This window comes from Macrobrachium nipponense, chromosome 21 (genome assembly GCF_015104395.2).
Source record: "Macrobrachium nipponense isolate FS-2020 chromosome 21, ASM1510439v2, whole genome shotgun sequence".
Lineage (NCBI taxonomy): Eukaryota > Metazoa > Arthropoda > Malacostraca > Decapoda > Palaemonidae > Macrobrachium > Macrobrachium nipponense.
In genome coordinates, this window is record NC_087212.1 from 8,570,942 (window position 1) to 8,591,749 (window position 20,808).

Genomic DNA, 20,808 nt, shown 5'->3' on the forward strand with positions numbered 1-20,808 from the left:
AGAACCAATGGTTATCCAGCAACGGGACCAAAGGATTTACGTGATTTCCGATCCACGTCGAGAGTGAACTTCTGTCACCAGAAATACACATCCCTAACCCCTCAATGGAATGCCCGAGAATCGAACTCGCTGCCACAGAGGTGGCAGGTCAATACCATACCGACCACGCCACTGAGGCGCTTTGTTCTGGTAAAGCCACGAGATCTCGGTGGCAGGGAACTCCCGATGATCGTGCCCCATTAATTTTTGTGTATATCTAACTATAAAAACGAATTAATTCCTAGTCAAGTCGTCCTTTTTGTATACCACTCGCTTTTCACAAACCGATGAAAGGAAGAGGTCGTGAAATAGGGTTAATTCATGTCTTAGATGAAGCGTTGGTGAAATTTGACACTAAACTTGGTGGTCTGGTATGAGCGGCCATAGTTCAAAACGACGCCCGAGATAGCCAATTTAAATTCCAACAGACAATAAAAATTTGTAAAGAAGACGGAGATTAAATTACAAAGCTGACAACTAAAACTTTGACCAACAGACCAAAAGAAAATCAATTGACACTGACTAACATAACGTCAGGAAATAAAAACAAGAAATTACAGGTTTGCCAAACTAACAGAAAATTACAACTCTGCTAAACCTGACAACAGAAAATAACAGCTTTGACAAAAACAGGTCAACAGAAAATTAAACATTGCAAAACAGACTAAGAAAAAAAGGTCAACAGAAAATGATAACATTGATAAACTGGCCAACAGAATATTACAAATCTGCAAATCAGACTCAATAGAAAAATTACAACTTTGATCACAATAAAACCAGATTTGCCAAATAGACCAACAGAAAAGTACATCACTGCTGAACAGACCAAGAGAAACTGCAAATTTGCCAAACAAACAAACATAAAATTACAAACAACGTTTGTTTTAAGTTACTTTTCTCGCGCCATTGTATGAAGAGAAAAACAGAGAGACAGCCGATAAAAGCGGGAAAATAAAACAGTGGATAACTTATAAAAGTGGAGAACTTACAAGCCTTTTTATTTTCATATGTAAATTGAACGAAACTTATTTTACGTACGATTATTTCCACATTCCAAGTAGTCTCATTTACGACTAGGCTGTCCACCCTCTCGGGTAATTTATTTGGAGGTGGGCGACGCGACAGAACCCGACGCTGGATAATAATGTTCATTTATTTACATATTTTTTTTTCATTTATGTATTTCTCCCTTATCTACTGCTTATTCATTTTCATGCATTCCTCCTTATCTGTTGTTTATTTATTTTCATTCATTCCTTACCTATCTATATTTCATGTATTATTTAAATTTTCTTTATTTATTCCTCTCCTATCTATTTATTAATTTTCATTTATACCTCTCTTATCTATTGTTTCTTTAGTATCTATTATTTACCTATTTTTCATTTATCAATCTCCTATCTATTACAATTCATAATTTACCTATTTATACATTTATTCCTCTCCTATATATTATTATTTAATATTTACTTATTTTTTCATTTGTTCACTCCTATCTAATGATTGTTTATCGAGATGTCATGTATTCCTTATTTTTGAGGAGGATTTGGAGAATCCTGAACTGTAGAAGTTGAGGAACAAAAAATAAATAAATAAATGAAAAAAAAAAAAAAAATTTAATCCAAGAAAAGGAGAGAAATAGCAAAGCCAAATTGTCTACACATGGGACCTATGAGGTCATTCTGCGCTGAAAGGAAAATTGACAGCAAGGAGGCTTGAAAGATGTAACAGGAGGAAAACCTCGCAATTGTCATAATTAACAATTGTTTAGAGAGGGTGGACAGATAAATGGACGGAAAAAGAATATGAACGGAGGAACAGTAAAAGAAATTAAAGAGGCTGCAGCTAGGGACCGAAGAGACGCTTCAAAGACCATTAAGTAACGCCTGCAGTTCGCCACAGAGAAATTTATATAACTGAAACTCCGCGTTGCCTAAAATAAATTTATTCTAGAATTCTTGGAAAACAGAAAATAAATTTATTTTGGAATTCCTGGAAAACAGAAAATAAATTTATTCTGGAATTCTTGGAAAACAAAATAATTTTATTCAGGATTTCCTGGAAAACAGAAAATAGATTTATCCTGGGGTTCCTGGAAAACAGAAAATAAATTTATTTTGGGATTCCTGGACAACAGAAAGTAAATTTATTCTAAAAATCCTGGAAAACAGAAAATAAAATTATTCTGGAATTCCTGGAAAACAGAAAATAAATTCATTCTGGGATTCCTGGAAAATAGAAAATAAATTTATAGTGAAATTCCTGGAAAACATAAAATAAATTTATTCTGGAATTACTGGAAAACAAAATAAATTAATTCTGCAATTCCTGGAAAACAGGAAATAAAATTATTCTGGAATTCCTGGAAAACAGAAAACAAATTTATTCTGGAATTCCTGGAAAACAGAAAATAAATTGATTATGGAATTCTTGGAAAACCGAAAGTAAATTTCCTCTAGAATTCCTGGAAAACGGTGCCTCTTGATGCACTGACTATTTCTCCATCCAGTGAGCGAAATAAAACTCGTGCGTGAATATTTAAAGGTAGGCGGCTGAAGCTGCTTTCAACCTGGTCTTCCCACAATTGTTATTAGGAGATTAAGTAACGAGAAGAGTCCTGGAGTTATGATATGGCCGGCTTTAAACTGAATTTTTCTTGAAGGCGTACGCATGTATATGTATATGTATATATATATATATATATATATATATATATATATATATATATATATATATATATATATATATAATATAGAAAGAGAGAAGAGAGAGAGAGAGAGAGAGAGAGAGAGAGAAAACACTACATTACGTCAGGACGCGAAATAAAATAAGCTAATCCCCTTATCACCCAATTAGACGAGAGCCGTGCCACTCCAAATATTGCTTCCAAAAGGGGGGAAATCAGACCCTGAATGCAGATATTTCAGCGTGCCGTTATGCCTCCGGTGTAAATTAAATGAAAACAATGCATTGAGACCCCCCGCGAATACCGCCACCATTTCAATCTAACCGCTACCACTCTTAAGCAAGAGGAGGATATAGGATATACTCCGCTCCTTTTATCCGGCTTAACTTTGAGGGAATTAAGGAGAAAGGAGGAGGAGGAGGAGGAGGAGGAGGAGCAGAGTGGGGAGGAGATGGAAAGGGGAAGAGGGAGGAGAGAGCGAATTTTTCTCTTCTCTTCCTTCCATTTTACCTGCCAAGCAGCCGGAAGTGGAATGGCCTTTGATGTTGCCGACTTACGCTTTTGATTCACTCGAGCAGGAGGTGCAATCGCTTTGGGAGGGGGGAGAGGGTAAGAGGTGGAGGCGGTTGCTTGGGTGAGGGGAAGGGAGGGAAGGGAAAGAGAGGAGAGGATGGACGGTAAATAGGGAGGGGGAAGCTTGCTTGGGTGAGGGGTAGGGGAAGACAAGGGCCTCACTCTTTTTGGGGAGGGGAGGGGGAGAGGTTACTTATTCGAAGGGAAAGGGAGGGGAAGGGGAAGGTGAAAAGAAGATGGGATGGACTGTTGTTGGGGAGGAGGAGATTGCTTGGGTGAGGGATAGGGAGGGGAAGAAGAGGGAAGGGGAATGGGTGGGGGAGGGGGAAGGGGAAACGAAGAGACGAACGGTGGGGAAATTCAGTTTATTGTAAGAATATCTATTCACGTTGACAATGCAATGCTAACCTCGTTTTGCAACAGATTATTTTCCCCTTCTGCATAAATTTCAAAGAGAAATGAATATGCGGGGGGAGGGGGAATGTAAGGTCATGAGAGAGAGAGAGAGAGTCGGGATCATTACACTACCATTATCTCTTTTATGTTCCTTTCCACGTTAACATAACTTTTATAATAATTATAAAATACATTTGGTCAAAATACGATACCGCGTTATCATAACCATTATTACCGTTATTATAAAATACATTAGGTAAATATACGATAACACGTTATCACAACCGTTATCATCGTTTTAAAACACATTAGGTCAAAATACGATAACACGTTATCATAACCATTATCATCGTTATAAAATACATTAGGCTGGCATCCATATGGAATTCTTCACAAAAAGTTAGTCAACGCTGGGTCTGGTCGAAAATTGGATGGGTGTCAATGAGCGAATGCTGTAGTCTCCGTTCGTACTAGACGTTAGGAGTCGTATGTGAGTGGTAAGGGGTCACATTCAGGCCTTACGACTAGCAGAACGACTTCAGGACAAATAATGAAACAGTCTCGTTTTTCTGCTAAAAAAAAAAAAATTGTCTTTTTATAATATTAGCTTCGGAACCTCTTCACGATAGATTCCCACTTACATCACAGGTCAAAGGCTTCTTGCAAGTAGTAGAGGCAATGGCTAATTATGAATCAGCGCTTTTAAGTGTATAAACAGCACTTCTCGACGAAAGATCAGTGACTGAATATGCTTAAACAAATATAAAGATTCGTGTAAACTTTCTCATCTCAACAATTCAAGAGTTCATTGTAAAATCACTAAGTACATCCTGGATACAAAAAGAAAATAAATATACATTCATAAATATATTTATTTATTTATTGTAATCAGGATGTAATTAGGGATTTTACAACGATGACTGGAATTATTCAGAGCGGAAAACTTTTTGGTCCCACATGCCTTATTATTTAATAAATTAACCTAATCTATATAGAATTTATTTTATTTTATTTTTATATTATTAATAATATAATTACTATATATATTAAAAAATATATATCATATATATATATATATTATGATATATTATTTAAATTAAACTTTATATCGTACACAATTGTTCTGTGCATTAATACAATTACTAACAGGACATAATTAAAACTGGACGGTATCTAGCGGAGATATTTATTCAGGAAAAGTTACAAGCTTTCTAGGACTAACCGTCCTTATCGTCAGTCTCAGAAAGCTTGTAAATTTTCCTGAATAAATATCTCCGCTAGATACCATCCAGTTTTAATGAGGTCCTGTTAGTATATAGTATATATTAGACATATCCAGTTTTATGAAGTCCTGTTAGTATGGTATATAGTGCTATTAGACATACATACATTCATACACAAACAAACAAATAAGTAAAACATCTCCATTAATTACAAGAGAGGTAACTCGAGAATGCTTCCCCAATATGGAAGAAAGCTTCCAAGTCCCCATCACGCCATCTATACCACCATGCAGGGCCCAGGAAAGATCCTATTGTTAGACTCACGATATTTGGATGTGAACGCGTCAGTGATCTGAACACGGAACTGACATGAAGAGACAATGATTTTGACATGAACACAAGGATCCATAAGAACATGACAGGGACATGAGCGCAGCATTGATATTCGTGTCGAGTCATCAGCATTAAAATATCTAGGATGAATTAAAATAATTATGTATGATGTCTCGTCGGATTTTAATACTATTGGTCAACTAAAGGTTACGGTTTAATTGAAAAATTCAACGAGACATCGTTCATTATTATTGATTCTTATTAGTAATATATATATATATATATATATATATATATATATATATATATTATATATATATATATATATTGCTATGAACGTTGTTCATCGTCCTGTAATTCTCTATACCCCTGAAACAATACCGAAGGAGAATTATAACTGACTAGTGGTGGATCGAATCCGCCACGTGACGAATCACTTATCAGTTATAGTTCCCCTTCGATATCAAACAACATTTGTAGCTTGAGTTTGCGAATATAAAATGTCACTGTGATGTGATAAAAATTCATATTTATATATATAATATATAATATATATATATATATATATATATATATATATATATATATAATATATACTGTACAGAAAGACAGACAAAGGGAGAAAGAACGACGCGATTAAAAATAAAATCAAATAACAAGAAAGGTGGGGTAGTCTCATCCTCTGGTTCTCAACTGCCACTGTGCTACTAGCTCGCTAACAGGCGTATACATCGTCAGCTCCATTATAACCTTATCCCATTCAGAGAGGTCGGGGCATCTCTGATTAAATTTGGTACTGAAGTTAACAGCGAATGGGAGTTTGTCGTGTCTGTTTACATGCGAACACATAATAAGTGGCATTTCCTGCCCTGGAGCCACCCTGGGGCACGGGATCTGGTGTTACTCCCGTCGAGAGAGAGAAGCTGGGATTGTAGCTACGTCAAGCGCTGTTGGACTCGTTCAGTTGACGCGATTTAAAAAAATCTTAGTTGTCGATTTTTCGTCACTTCCAAACTCTAATTTTATTTATCTATTTATTACCATTCAGGTTCTCCATGGAAAGGGAACTCCAGGCAACCAGAAATATCAACAAATGGACACGTCTATCTTTTCATTGCTGTGATGAGGACGAAGAATTTGTGAAAAATCAATACGAAAAACGCACCCAAACTGCTACACACCATTTCGTGCACCTACAAAACAGCCTATTATATCACAACCTTTATATAACTATTCTATATACAATTTCCTTTCGTGGACATCAAGATCTATTTCATCAAACGCTTTTAGCCTACTCTTCCCACTCATTCCTTGCGAGACTGGTGAGTCTAAGTATCATTTCCACACACATACTCCTACTGTAGGTTCCCTCCGATCAACTCGTCACTTCGGGGAACGAAAAATGAAGATGATAAATATCGCAAAGCAACATGAATGCTCTTTCACTCTGTACACCAGCATTTATGACCCTGTGGGCGGACCGCGAGAGGGATAATACACGAAAATAAGATATCAATAGTCGCTTATACCAAACACCCGCACGAACTGTTGATTCACGAGACGTCGACGATGGAAAGAGGAACTTGTCTTAATTAACTTTGCACAAATGCATTCTCTTGAATCTCTGAATGCAACATTGAGCATTGATAAAGGAAAAGAACAATCATTTGGCTTGAAAGAGAGCGTAAATATTACTTTAGACTCATATATGCTCGAACCAGACCTCTAAAGCTATGATGCAAAGTTCAGTGCTAGTTTTTTTTTTTTTTTCTAATCATCCACGAATAATTTTCCATTAGCAAAATACGGTTGAAAGTTGATGGCACGGAATGAAATACAATTAAATTAGATACGCACTACTCTACTCTATACTTCTGCGTAAGTTATAAGGTAAAGCAAATAACCTACAATGTGTTTCAGAAATATACCTAGGTAGCGGGGAAATCCACTATACGTAGACCCATGAAACTTAACAGATTCCCACCGAGATTACACAGAATCATATGACCTGAAATGGGGTTGGGGGTGTGGGGGCAAGTTGGCTTTTGTTATAGGAAATGGTTACAATGAGTTCCATCATGTAATGGATAGAGTTACAGCAGGTGCGACCACAGAGATGTTATGTTACTTTTGGAAGCACAAAGCACTTAAGGGTAAAGAAACTTTTTATAGAGCAATGACTGATTGATAATAATAAGTTGTCTGGCGTCTCACCCACCCTAACTCCGAAGAGACTTAAAATGTCGTTTTGCGTTTATTAAAAGAAGTGTGACGCAACCGACTACAATGTTACCTATCCCATCAGATTTCTGTCTGCTTCCCCAGAAACCGACTACAATGTTACCTATCCCATCAGATTTCAGTCTGCTTCCCAACTCTGGTGGGCTGAATTGTTAAGGTGCGTTACTGGAAACCAGTTTATGGGGTAACGGTTGTCCAGTTTCTATGATGTGCACAGCAGCCAGACTCCAGGGCGCCAAAGAATGCCTAGTGTATTTAGGTTTGCTGATATAAGTTGCATAGTACCAGTACCACGCGCTTCGTGATGGTTTAAGATTTATAGTCCGAGTTATGTATCCAAGCCTTGGTGAAAATAAATGTTGTGATCACTGCTTTCATGTTTTATTGTTGTTGCATTATTTTGTAATATGCGTTGGCAACTTTTTAACTTCCATTCGAAAGCAAATGAAATGCGGCGTCGATACCTTCAGCATTGTGATATGCATCGGCCTACAGCAAGTACTTACTGTAACGAACTGAATTGTGCATGGCTTTTGCCTGGCTTTTGCCTACGTTATCTAAATGCAAGGCCTTCAAAACTATCCCTTTCTTATTGCCAAATGTTCCTTCCTCCAACGCTAATTAAAGTAATTGATTAAAGTAAACGTCCGTGAGTATGTATAACTCATTTACTTATTTATGAGTTTCACAATGGGTACAATAGCAGCAATCTCATTTTTTTTTTTTTTTTTTTTTACAATCTGATGGCATGGAGCGGTCATTCTACACATCCACAATTGGTGTGGTCAGTTCTTGGAAGGACGCCCACCATTAAATGCCCAGCGTCGTTGGCACCCCAGTTACCATGGGCATCAGTGAGGTCAATGCTTTTAGTATATGGATGGGTCTCTCTCTCTCTCTCTCTCTCTCATACACACACACACACACACACACTTTATACCAGTCTCAGGATCGGATAGTAGTGGTCACACCTCGCAGAGAAGCCAATTCAAAGAAGGAGCGAATGGACGCGCCAGGCAGTCAGTTGGTTGATTTCGTCGCTAGTTACAAAACCGAGCGAAATTAATGTGTATGCCGGCAGCCATTCTAAGTACACACATGCTGTCCGGTCTTGTGTATTTTTTTCTTTAATCTTCTCAGGACCAAAGAAATTTAGGATGGAAAAAGAACGGGGTTGAATGTGTCCATTAGTCCACATTACATCAAGCGGACTGTATAAGTTTTTCTGAGAATCCTTGTTTCAAAGATATATAAATCTTCAATGACGGTTGTAACTCAGTTTTATACACAACAATTTCCCTTATGAAAAGCTTTTTTTATTATGAAAATGTAACAAAATTCTGTACATTATTTACATAGTATATACTTATCATAAATACAGAAAAATAAAATATGAAAAAATTAAGTACAATGTTAAAAAAAGCTTGGAAGTACTTATACTTAACCAACTCTGTGAAAAAACTATTACTCCGTATTTCCGGTAACGATGACCCAAGAAACTGCCACGCCAGGTAACTGTCTGAAATCAATCAATCAACTCATTAAAAATAGAATGCACTACAAGATATCTTCGTCAGACACCCTTAGACCCAACCAACCTATTCTTTGAATAAAAAAAAAAAAAAAAAAAAAAAAAAAAAAAAAAAAAAATAAAAAAAAAAAAAAAAAAAAAAAAAAAAAAAAAAAAAAAAAAAAGTCATCTGAATTAACTCTATTCTATGAATCAGACTGAATCGCCACAAGCTATTCGCAAATCTTAATCACGTCAGTCTAGACGTGACCTCTTCACCTCAGGCAAACAAACACACATACATACATAAACACACACTTTACAGAACAAAATTACCAGGGCATAAAATCACCAGATTGAATTCTGCCGTTTCGCTGGGATGCGCTCACGCAGTAAATGACAATTCCACCCCCCCCCCCTATTTTTTTTATAAGTCATTATACCATAATGATACAGGATAATGCGATAATGCTACAGCAAGACAAAACGTTCGCACGGGATGTGGTTAACCAAATGAATGGGCAATTGGGTTCGTTGAGATCATTAAGACTTTTTTTTTTTTTTCTAGACAGTGACGGTGTATCCTGTTTAGAATGAAATTGCTGACTGCATATATTAGCAAGGCCACACCCCACCATTCCCACACCCCGCTCCCACACAAAACATGGGATTGAACATGGTCCATCTTGTAAAATTGTTAAAGGAAGGCAACGCTTACACAGGCCACTACCAATAAATGTTAATGTCTAATAAAATTACAAATATACGGAAGTATCAGTTAAGCCTATGTCTACTTATCAAGAGAGAATGCTTCAGACATCTCTAAGGTGATGCTGCAGTGTTTTAATAATGTTAATGTATCAAACCCCTTCGAATTTACATAAAATACATGACACGTACAAAGAAAAGAAAGTGACAGGTAGGCCTAGTCCTGTTCTCTATCAAGAAATAATGCTTTTAATTGCTCTAAGGTGTTATAACGTTTTTTTATTAGTTACTTTATCAATATACATATAATGCATTACGCATACGGTATTAAAACCAAGGCAATTCAGTAAGCAACGTAGCAAGACAGTTATGTAAAGCCAACCTCACGTGGTGTCAAAATCTCTCGCGTTTTCTGCCAGCATTTAGCGGACAGAAGTTTACACCAATTAGACGACGCTGGAGGCAAAATTGTCAACGTAAATGTTCGCGCTAGTAAAACAGTATTTTTACGGACATGCGTGTCCTTAATTTCGTAGCGGTACAGAAAACAAAATCGTATTTGGTACAAAAGATACACGAAAATGTGGTCATGTTAAATCGCATTTGAATATCAAACACCAAAGCCATCAGACGTGGCAAGGAAAAAGGTACTACCTTTATTCAGCATACTTACAAAGGAGCATACTTGTAAAGATGAATATTTGAATAAAGTAAAGTCAAAGTAGTTGGACAACCAAGTCAGAACAGACTAAAATGAAATGGTGAAAAGAATGCAGCTCTACTGTATATAATAATTACGCTTACTCCAGAAGCAAGAGCCCGGCTTAGTCAACTATACAACTGTGGACCTCACACCACTATCGGCCCAGCAAATTTATAGTGTAAACTTACATAACGTCTGATACGGAGACCGAATAATCTCCGGAAGTAAATGCTATAGGCATCTGAAAACCTGTATAACTACATACTTATTATCTTGCAGTAGAAAAAAGAATTCATAAACACCAATTGTAACCTTATATACCTTACGGAACAAACTTATCTTTTCCATTAGTGATATTATGTTAGCTAAAACATTTAACCCTGAAAAATAATGGTCAAAAACAAAAATGTTCAAAATCACTCATAACTTTCAGTATAGTTCAGGAAGGAAATCCTGAGTCATTCTCTGAGTAACGCAACGTTCAAAACATTTGTAAGCATTTTCAGAAACGGATAAGACCTTAAATAACTTTCATTGGAACTTCGGGAGTCCAAGCAAAGATTCAATGTATTATTAGCCTAATGCAATTCTTGTACTTTAAGCGTTTATCTTTTTTATATTTGTTTCTAAATTTTTTTATTTTTCTCTCTTTTTAATAAGTGGTCTCTTCTTTTTGTATTTCTCATTAACTTCTGTTACTTCTTTCAAATGAACACCATATTCTTTGGAAGCTTAGATTTCGTCTGACTAATAATAATAATAATAATAATAATAATAATAAGTATCGTTTGTATAACGCAAGAAGACACTTACCAACTGGTACTACTTAAAACAAGATAAAAAAAAAAAAAAAAAAAAAAAAAAAGACACGTTGGCAAACATTTGCAACGTTGCACAACTAGGGGTGAGGGAGGAGCGGGGGGCGACGTCCCTGAATCATCGTAAATCGAGCCCGGGTGTCAGCCCAGCAGTAAAGCAATATTCATAAACATTTTTACTTTGTATAACGTAGGACCCTGAATCCTCGTGAATCGAGAGAGAGAGAGAGAGAGAGAGAGAGAGAGAGAGAGAGACGCCTGCCTACATAGATCACCATCCAGCGGATTCCACAAGTTGGAACCAGCGCGCTGATGGGAATACAATGGAATTCCAGAACGTGCAGTTGATGAGATTCCTTGTAGCACAGATACAGTGCTTTCGGGAATTGTGAGTGGATGTGTTTGTGTGTGTCATCGTCTCGCGAGCTTTGAGTTGTGGCTGTTAGTACTTGCTTTTCATTGACTTTCAGGTCTGAACTTCAGGTGTTGGTGTTGTGTTTGTTCAGTGATGCTTTGTGTAAGAACTGTGATTGTGTATAAATCTGTTATTATATATATATGTATATATATATATATATCTATAATATATATATATATATATATATATATATATAATATATATACGTATATCTAAACATACAGAAAAAACTGACATAAATTCCAAAACATACTTTCAACTTGAATACCTAAAAGAATGGTTTACCCAGAAAGAATAATTATTATTCTCATTATTTTAGAATTCTCTCTTAAGGTATTTTTGATAACATTGCTATCCTAAACCGGCTGCGTAAGAGAATGCAAAAGTTATCATAGAACCTTAAGAAACGCATTGTAAGTTCTCTTAATCATTAGGGAAATATATTTCGCAAAACAGAAGAGAGAAAAAAAAGGCAAATGATGATCTTATGGGCTCTATGTCAATAGAAAACCGGAAGCGGTATTTGGCAAAGTGCCCCTGACGAATGATACTGACAAATCGGGTAATATATCTCCGGGCATTGCCAACTGACGAACTCTTGCAAATCTTTCCACGAGAGCAAAAGCGGAGATTGATTGATCAAGTCGGTATCGGTTCCATGCGTCGCAATTAACGATGACAAGGTGAAATAAAAAAAAAATCGACATAAAAGGAAAATTAAAACGAAGAAAACTGTAAGATTGGAGAGATGTAGATAAACTTGGAGCTGTACACTTGAAAAATAGGGATGAAAAAAAAATGCTTTAATGTGAATAATGCATAAGGAAAATTAATACTCAAACACCTCTATCTAAGCTTCCTGTAAGATCTCATTATCCAATGAATAATAATCATAATAATAATAATAATAATAATACTGCTTTCGCAGTTCCCACCACAGCAGCACTGTGTTGTCTTCGTCATCGAAATTCGTCGATAATTTAATGAAATATAAAATACAGGAATCTTATGCAGTTCTATTTGAAAATCTTGTCAGCTTTTTTACTGTTGTAAGCGGCTGAACTATTAAATATAAGTAAATGAGAGCGTTCAGATGTTAAATTCCTATCTCTCCCAATAAGTAAATGAAATATATATATTATATATAATATAATGATATATATTATATATTATAGTTAATGTTGCATCAATCGCTTCTCTCTCTCTCTCTCTCTCTCTCTCTCTCTCTCTCTCATCGATTCTTGCGGGGAAGGGAATTGTATTAGCATATAACAGAAAAAATGTTGATTTTATTACATACACTATGTATATATATATATAATATATATATATTATAATATATATATATATATATAATATATAAATATATATATACATATATATATATATATATATATATATATATATATATATATAATAATGATGTCAGTCAGTGCCTTCGTACCTGCAAGTAAGTTTATGTAATAAAATCAATATTTTTTGTTATATGCTAATTACAATTCCCTGCAAGAATCGATGAGAGAGAGAGAGAGAGAGAGAGAGAGAGAGAGAGAGAGGCGATTGATGCAGTCTAGTAGTTACATTAACCTCAAAAGAAAATCCCTTCCCATCAACAAACCTCTTTTTTTTTCTTTCTTTCTCTTTCTCTTTCTTTCACTTTTTTCTTCTCTCTCTCCTTTCAGTTCGAGCCTTTGATGAGCATCTATTTGCATTGATGGATTTCCTTTCAACCACAAGGGACGGCCCACTGCTTATTTCGGTTGCCCTCCCCTCTTCCCCTCCCCTTACCAGCCCATTCCCCCTACCATCCAAATCCCCTCCCACCCCCACATTGGCAACCACAACCACAACCAACCCAACAATAGCTGGTAGGATGGTTGATCACAATGGCTGCCTCCAAAAGTGCCTTTGCTCTCAACTGCTGAGAGAGAGAGAGAGAGAGAGAGAGAGAGAGAGAGAAGAGAGAGAGAGACTTCTAACCCCATCTGCCAGCGGAAGAATGAAGAAGAAAAATCGGGGACCTTGTTGGTGAGAGCCGTTACAAAGGCAAGGTCACTTACAGCAGAGAGAGAGAGAGAGAGAGAGAGAGAATCAGACACGAACTTGAAAACGTCCACACACACACACACACACACAGATAAAAATGAGACGGGAAAACTCAGACATGGACAAGGTACCATGACAATTTTATTTCGATAAGTTTCGAATACATAACGAAGTACAGCATTGATTAGATCAAACGTCATTCATAAAAACCAAATCCTCAATACCTCTTTGGATATCGATTTAGAAGCATCACGAAGACAACTTTGCACTGCGCGGTGCAGTACTCGGTCTCTTAAACAGCACGACTTCAGGGGAACAGAAGAATTTAAATTTTGAATCTAATGAATTAGACGTCAATATCTATTGCGGATGCTTAGCGACCTTGCAGTCAAAATGTGCAAACATTTATTTAATGGACTGCAACTTCAAATAAGGTTTAAGACGCAGTAGGTCAGATTCCTTGGTTCCGTTAAACCCAATTTACCTTAGTGAATCAGGTAAATTGGTTGGTCAGCTAATGGGTCGCTGCAGATGGGGAAAAACCTTGCCCCTGAGAAACAACCTTCCCCTGGGAAATAACCTTACCCCTGAGGAAAAAAAACATTACTCCTGAGAAAAAAAAAAAAAAACTGAGAAAAAAACGTTAGCCTTGAGAAAACAATCTTTGCCCCCAGAGGAAAAAACCTTACCCCTGAGAAAAAAAACTTGCCTCCTGAGGAAAAAACCTTGCCCCTGAAAAAAAACCTTACCCCTGAGGAAAAAAACCTTGGCCTGAGAAAAAAGTCTTACCCCTGAGAAAAATACTTCCCCGAGGAAAAAAAACCTTACCCCTGAGAAAAAAAAACTTGCCACAAAGGAAAAAAACCTTAGCCCTGACAAATAAAAAAAACCTTGCCCGTGAGAAAAAATCTTTGCAACCTGAGGAAAAAACCTTACCCCTGAGAAAAATATCTTTACACCCTGAGGGAAAAACCTTACCCCTGAGAAAAAACCTTGCCCTACAAGGAAAAAACCTCGCCCCTGAGAAAAATAACTTGATCCCTGAGCAAAAATCCATACCCCTGAGAAAAAAGCCTTACCCATGAGGACAAAAAACTTGCCCCCTTAGGAAAAAACCCTGCCCCTAAGAAAAAAAAACTTTGCCCCTGAGAAACAACCTTACTCTGGGAAAAAAAACCATACCCCTGAGAAAATGACCTTACCCATGAGGAAAAACCTAACCCCTGAGAAAAAAACCTTACCACTGAGAAAAAACTCGCCCGAGGAAAAAAAACCTTACCCCCAAGAAAAAAAACCTTAGCCCTGAGAAAAAAAACTTGCCCCCAAGGAAAAACCTTGCCCCTGAGAAAAAAAACCTTAGCCCTGAGAAAAAAACCTTGCCCCTTAGAAAAAAAAAACCCTACCCCTAACAAACATTTAAAGGGCTTGACTACTCCAGGAACTTAGGGCATCTTGTGCTGCCTTGCCAAATGCACGGGTACCAAAGGTAGCTTATGCCACACGAACCTAACCGTTCCATATTTCAGGAATTGGGGGTGGGGGATATGGGGGACGACAGACGGGGGAGGCGGCCGGTTGGTTGTCAGGTTACAACACCATCACTTAAAGCAATGCCTTACAGTGCACATCGTCAGGTGTACTGACAGCACTAATCACCTACAGTGGTGAAACGTATATAGATCTGGTGTGATCTCTGGATTCATCCAGCCAACGTAGACGGCATTCGGTATGTTATATAAAATAAATAAATTATTTCATTTTTAAATTCGTCATTTTCGGAGCAGGTCCGACGAAATTCCACCGCGGAAAAAAAAAAAAAAAAAAGTCGCTATTAACGACACCACTACAATAATGAGGACAAAAGTGTCCGTAACGAATCCGCGCGAACAATTTCCTCCAACTCCGACCGCCATGCTTGGAATGGAAAGCGGTCACTGCCTGGTAATCTGGTTATTGCAATCACCGAAGATAAAAGCGAGGGAAAAAAGACCCCTGGAATTTATCTTTCCACTTCCTTTCCGGAACAATTATTCCCTAAATGGAATGAAAACAGCCATTGAGGCAGACGACAATAAAAAGGAAAAGGGGGATTTGTCTCATCTGCTGCTGCTGCTGCCACCGACTCTGACTTGGGGAAAAGGAAAGACCAAAAAGAGAATATTTAGAAAAAAAATTGCAAATGAAAAAACATCCTCTATACTTGTTGCAGCAGCGAATTATCTCAGCCCGTGAATGCAAAAACTCGCAAGGACTCACAAGTTCGAGATAATTGGTGTGTGTGTGTGTGTGTGTATGTGTGTGTGTGTGTGTGTCTGGTGATTATGGGATAATCGGTGAGATAATTGATTTTGCCTAAAGACCATTCACTGATTAAAGGATGAGTCCGTTTCTCCTTTTGTCTCGCTCAAAAAAATCCCCGAAGTACTTTCCTTTCTTTTGTGCGTTCAGAACTTATTGTGTGTGCGTGTTTGTGCGGGTGTGGGCGTGGGTGTGTGGGCGTCCTTAAAGAGGAAAGTAGGAAATGAATTTAATGAAAAATTTAATAATCCTAACCGATATAGTTAACTAAATTTCCTTTACCTGTGAGAGAGAGAGAGAGAGAGAGAGAGAGAGAGAGAGAGAGATCAGATCCCAAAAAAAAGCAACTGTCTTCCAGATATTGGTCAAAGGTACCTGAATTACGGATGAACTTTCACATAATACATAAAAACTAATGAATTTCATGACCGTAACTGAGCCTGGAGTCATGTAATCTACAGTAACGCCGGAGAATGGGGCGTAAGTGATGAACAAAACCCTCTAATTGAACGATGAACAATCTTTTCAGAGCGGGAAAGGGGAGAGAGAGAGAGAGAGAGAGAGAGAGAGAGAGAGAGAGAGAGAAGAGAGAGAGAAGGAGTATCACGGACGATAGGGTGAATTCCAATCAATAGATGGCGCTCGGAGCATAAAACTCTGAACTACAATTTCCAGCAAGTCAAACTTTTGTTAATAGAAATTGTTTGTTTGAATGATTGTCCCATTTTGTGACCCCGGAGGGAAAAGTTTTTTTTTAGCAAACCTTTGTTTTTTCATGGTCTATCGGCCCGTTTGTTGTGGAATTTAACTAATTACGGGAAATAACGACCGAAATTACTTCGCCTGATCTACCTACGGAAGCCTTATTATTATTATTATTAATTATTTTTGTTTATTTTTTATTTTTTTGCAAACTGAAATATTTCTCTTCTCTTTTAGGATCGTCATGTTTAAGGTCTATTCTACGTAATTTAACCATGAGACATACATTCAAAATTAAAAGCAATACTTTCTATCACTATTATCAGCGTCAATATAAATATCATTAACTTAATGGGGGGGGGAGCTTCTTAAAACAGTAATTTCCAAAATCATCATTATCATAGGTGTCATTAACTATGATATATCATAAGTATCATTATCATAGGAATCATTACCTTAGGTATCAATATCATAACTATCATTACCTTAGGTATCATTATCATAGGTATCATTACCTTAGCTATCATTATCCTATCATTACCGTAGGTATCATTAGCATACCTATCATAACAGAAGGTATCATTATCATAGCTATCATCACCGTAGGTATCATTAACTTAAGTATCATCATCATCATTATAAGTAACATTATCACAGGTATCATTATCATATCTATCACTATCATAGGTATCAATATCAGCGTTATCATTATCTTAACTATTATAACTTAGTTTACTCATCAGTGCGTCACACAAACTTCAATGGCTCAGCCGTGACTAAACTATTTTTATCATAATCAACATCATCTTTTAATAATCACAGAGAAATGTTAAAAGCGAATAAAAACAAGATACCCCATTATCAAAACAGATGACAGGAGGTCGCTTTTATAATAATAAAGATTAGTAAGAAAATAAACCTGAAAATAAAAAAACAAATACATTCAAATTGCACCCGAACGCTAACTCGACCTGTGCAATCAATCATTTTTATCCTACAAATCAGTAACGCAGACCTAGTTTGCCCTACTTCCGAATTTCATGGCAGGTTTTGGTAAATGATGTGGTGCTACGTTTACGGGTATTTTTGCCTCACCAATAGTACAATATAGGATTAGGATTTTCTACTGATAGTTATAACATATTTAACGTTACAAAACTATCTGTGTCATAGTATATATACATACGTACATATGTATGTATTTGTATATGTATATATATATTATATATATATATATATACTATTATTATATCGGTCTAATAGGATATGGCTTGTTTAAGGTTCACAGGACAAGTTCACCCGCGTAAATGAAAGAAACAGAATTAAGCACAAAAAATAAATAAATAAATAAATAAATAAAATAATCTACTAAAGGAGAATCTCAAAAGCAAAATTATTATATAAGAAATACAATTAAACATATATATATATATATATATATATATATATACATATATATATATATATAGTATATATATATATATATATAATATATATGAACTATCCTCTAAGATTCCCATTTGACTCCTACTCTGAGAATAAGAGAAATTCTTCCTTTTTGCTACATTTACTTAAAATCACTCGGGGTCCTTACAATATAGTATATATATATATATATATATATATATCATATATATATATATATATATATATATTATATATATATATATATATGTATATATATATTTATATATATATATATATATATATATATATATATATATATATATATATGCGTATGTGTGTGTGTGTGTGTATGAATTCTATCACTGTAGTCTTATGTTCTTGTCTTCCGTGGTTCGAGCCCACGACACATTTGTAGTTTCAATGCTTACATTGTATATATAAAATATATATATATTATAAAAATATATATTCATATATATACATATATATACATACATATATACATGAACAATCTAAACATAGAGGACGACGACGAACAGCTTCTTTATCAAGAGCGAAATCGCATTTATTCCAGGGGCCAACAAGCATACGGCGCACAGGGAATAGCCAAGACACACTCAGAATAATTAAATGCCGACCCCCGTTCATATCTAGATCGGGCTCAGGTCAAGAAGAAATTGCGTGGGACAATTAAGAAGAAGAAGAAGAAGAAGAGAAGAAGAAGAAGAAGAAGAAGAAGAAGAAGATTGATAATTGAAAAGTGATGACGGGGTGGATGGAGAGCGAAGAAAGGAGGTAATAGAATAGAAGAAGAGGAGGAGGAGGAGGAGGAAGAAGTAAGATTGATAATGAAAAGTGAAGATATGGAGGCTGGAGAGCGGAGAAAGGAGGTAATAGAAGAAGAAGATGATTAAGAAAGAAAGAAAGATGGGGAAACCGACGTAGCGGAACGTAAGAAGGACGTAGGAAAGAACGACGCTAAAAGAACCTAATATACATCAAATATGAAAACCGGATCGTGGCGTGGTTGGTATGGTGTTTGCTTCCTACCTCGGTGGTCGCGGGTTCGATTCTCGGCCATTCCACTGAGGAGTGAGAGATGTGTATTTCTGGGGTGATAGCAGTTCACTCTCGACGTGGTTCGAAAGTCACGTAAAGCCGTTGGTCCCGTTGCTGAATAACCACTGGTTCCATGCAACGTAAAAACACCATACAAACAAATATTCTCAAAAGAATTGACACGTCCCCCCCCCAAAAAAAAACGCGGATATAAATAATCACTGGATCGAATAACTGATTTACAAACGCACCGTCCCGTTCGTTTGTTTTAATTGATGAAGATTAGAGATAATGTTCATCTATACCAGAGGTGGGTCAAGTCAAGTCACCGTCTTTTAAAATGTCTTCATAATATCTCAAGAAATAAAAAAAAAAAAAAATTGGGGGGGAAGGCCGAAAGGCTTGGAAAAAGGCTGAAAGGCTTGAATGAAATGCTTGAAAAAAAGGCTGAAAGGCTTGAAAAAAAGGCTGAAATGCTTGAAAAAAAGGATGAAAGGCTTGAAAAAAAGACTGAAATGCTTGAAAAAAAGGATGAAAGGCTTGAAAAAAAGGGATGAAAGGCTTGGAAAAATGTTGAAAATCTTTAGAAAAGATGATCGTTACTTTATAAAATAAAAGGTTTCCAGTACCTAACAAGAAATAAGCGTCTTGCCACGCCCCCTATGGAGAGAGAGAGAGAGAGAGAGAGAGAGCCGTCATACCTTCCATCCCTAGAGAGAGAGAGAGAGAGAGAGAGAGAGAGGCGCGTCCTTCCATGCATGTGTAATGAGGAAGAAGAGAGAAGAGTGTCCAAGCGTTCTACCATGCATTCTTTAGTAATGAGAGAGAGAGAGAGAGAGAGAGAGAGAGAGAGAGAGAGAGAGAGAGAGAGAGAGAGATTCCTTCTATGCATACGTAATGAGAGAAGAAAGAAGAGTATCCTACCATGCATTTTTTAGTAATGAGAGAGAGAGAGAGAGAGAGAGAGAGAGAGAGAGAGAGAGATTCCTTCTATGCATACGTAATGAGAAAGGAGAAAGGTGTCCAAATGTTCTACCATGCTTCTTTAGTAATGAGAGAGAGAGAGAGACAGAGAGAGAGAGAGAGAGAATGTTAAACATTACCCCACCCACCCACCCCCCCACCCCCCCCTCCTAAGAGCCAAAACAGCACCGTAAAAGTTACGATACACAGCAAAATTCCCGGATGTGTTCCGACACCGGAACTGAATCTGGAATATAAAATTTAGGCCCGAGGCCAAGCGTTGGGACCTATGAGGTCCTGTTCAGACATCTATCCATCCCTTAGGTCCCTGTGACTACTAACCAATCCGGAGTGGTGGGTAACCAGTCACGGCCGCCCCACTAAACCTGCGTCAGTAGTAACGCCAGGGCGCCGTCGTCGGTAGGGTCACTCCGCGGAGGATCACCGCCGCATAAATACCGATAAAACACGTCGTAACCTTTCTGTAGTTGTCCCTTTGCATTTCGTTAACGATCGGCGAAGGCTCTCTTCGCGGGGGGGAGGAAATACACCGGCCGGGGGACCCTTTCCCCTCCCCCTCTCCCCCCAAAAATAAAAGGGCTATTGGACTTGTCCGGAAGGCCTGCTTGCAGATGACATATTCCGGCAATCAAAACCTTCGTTCGACATGGAGGCGATCATAAAG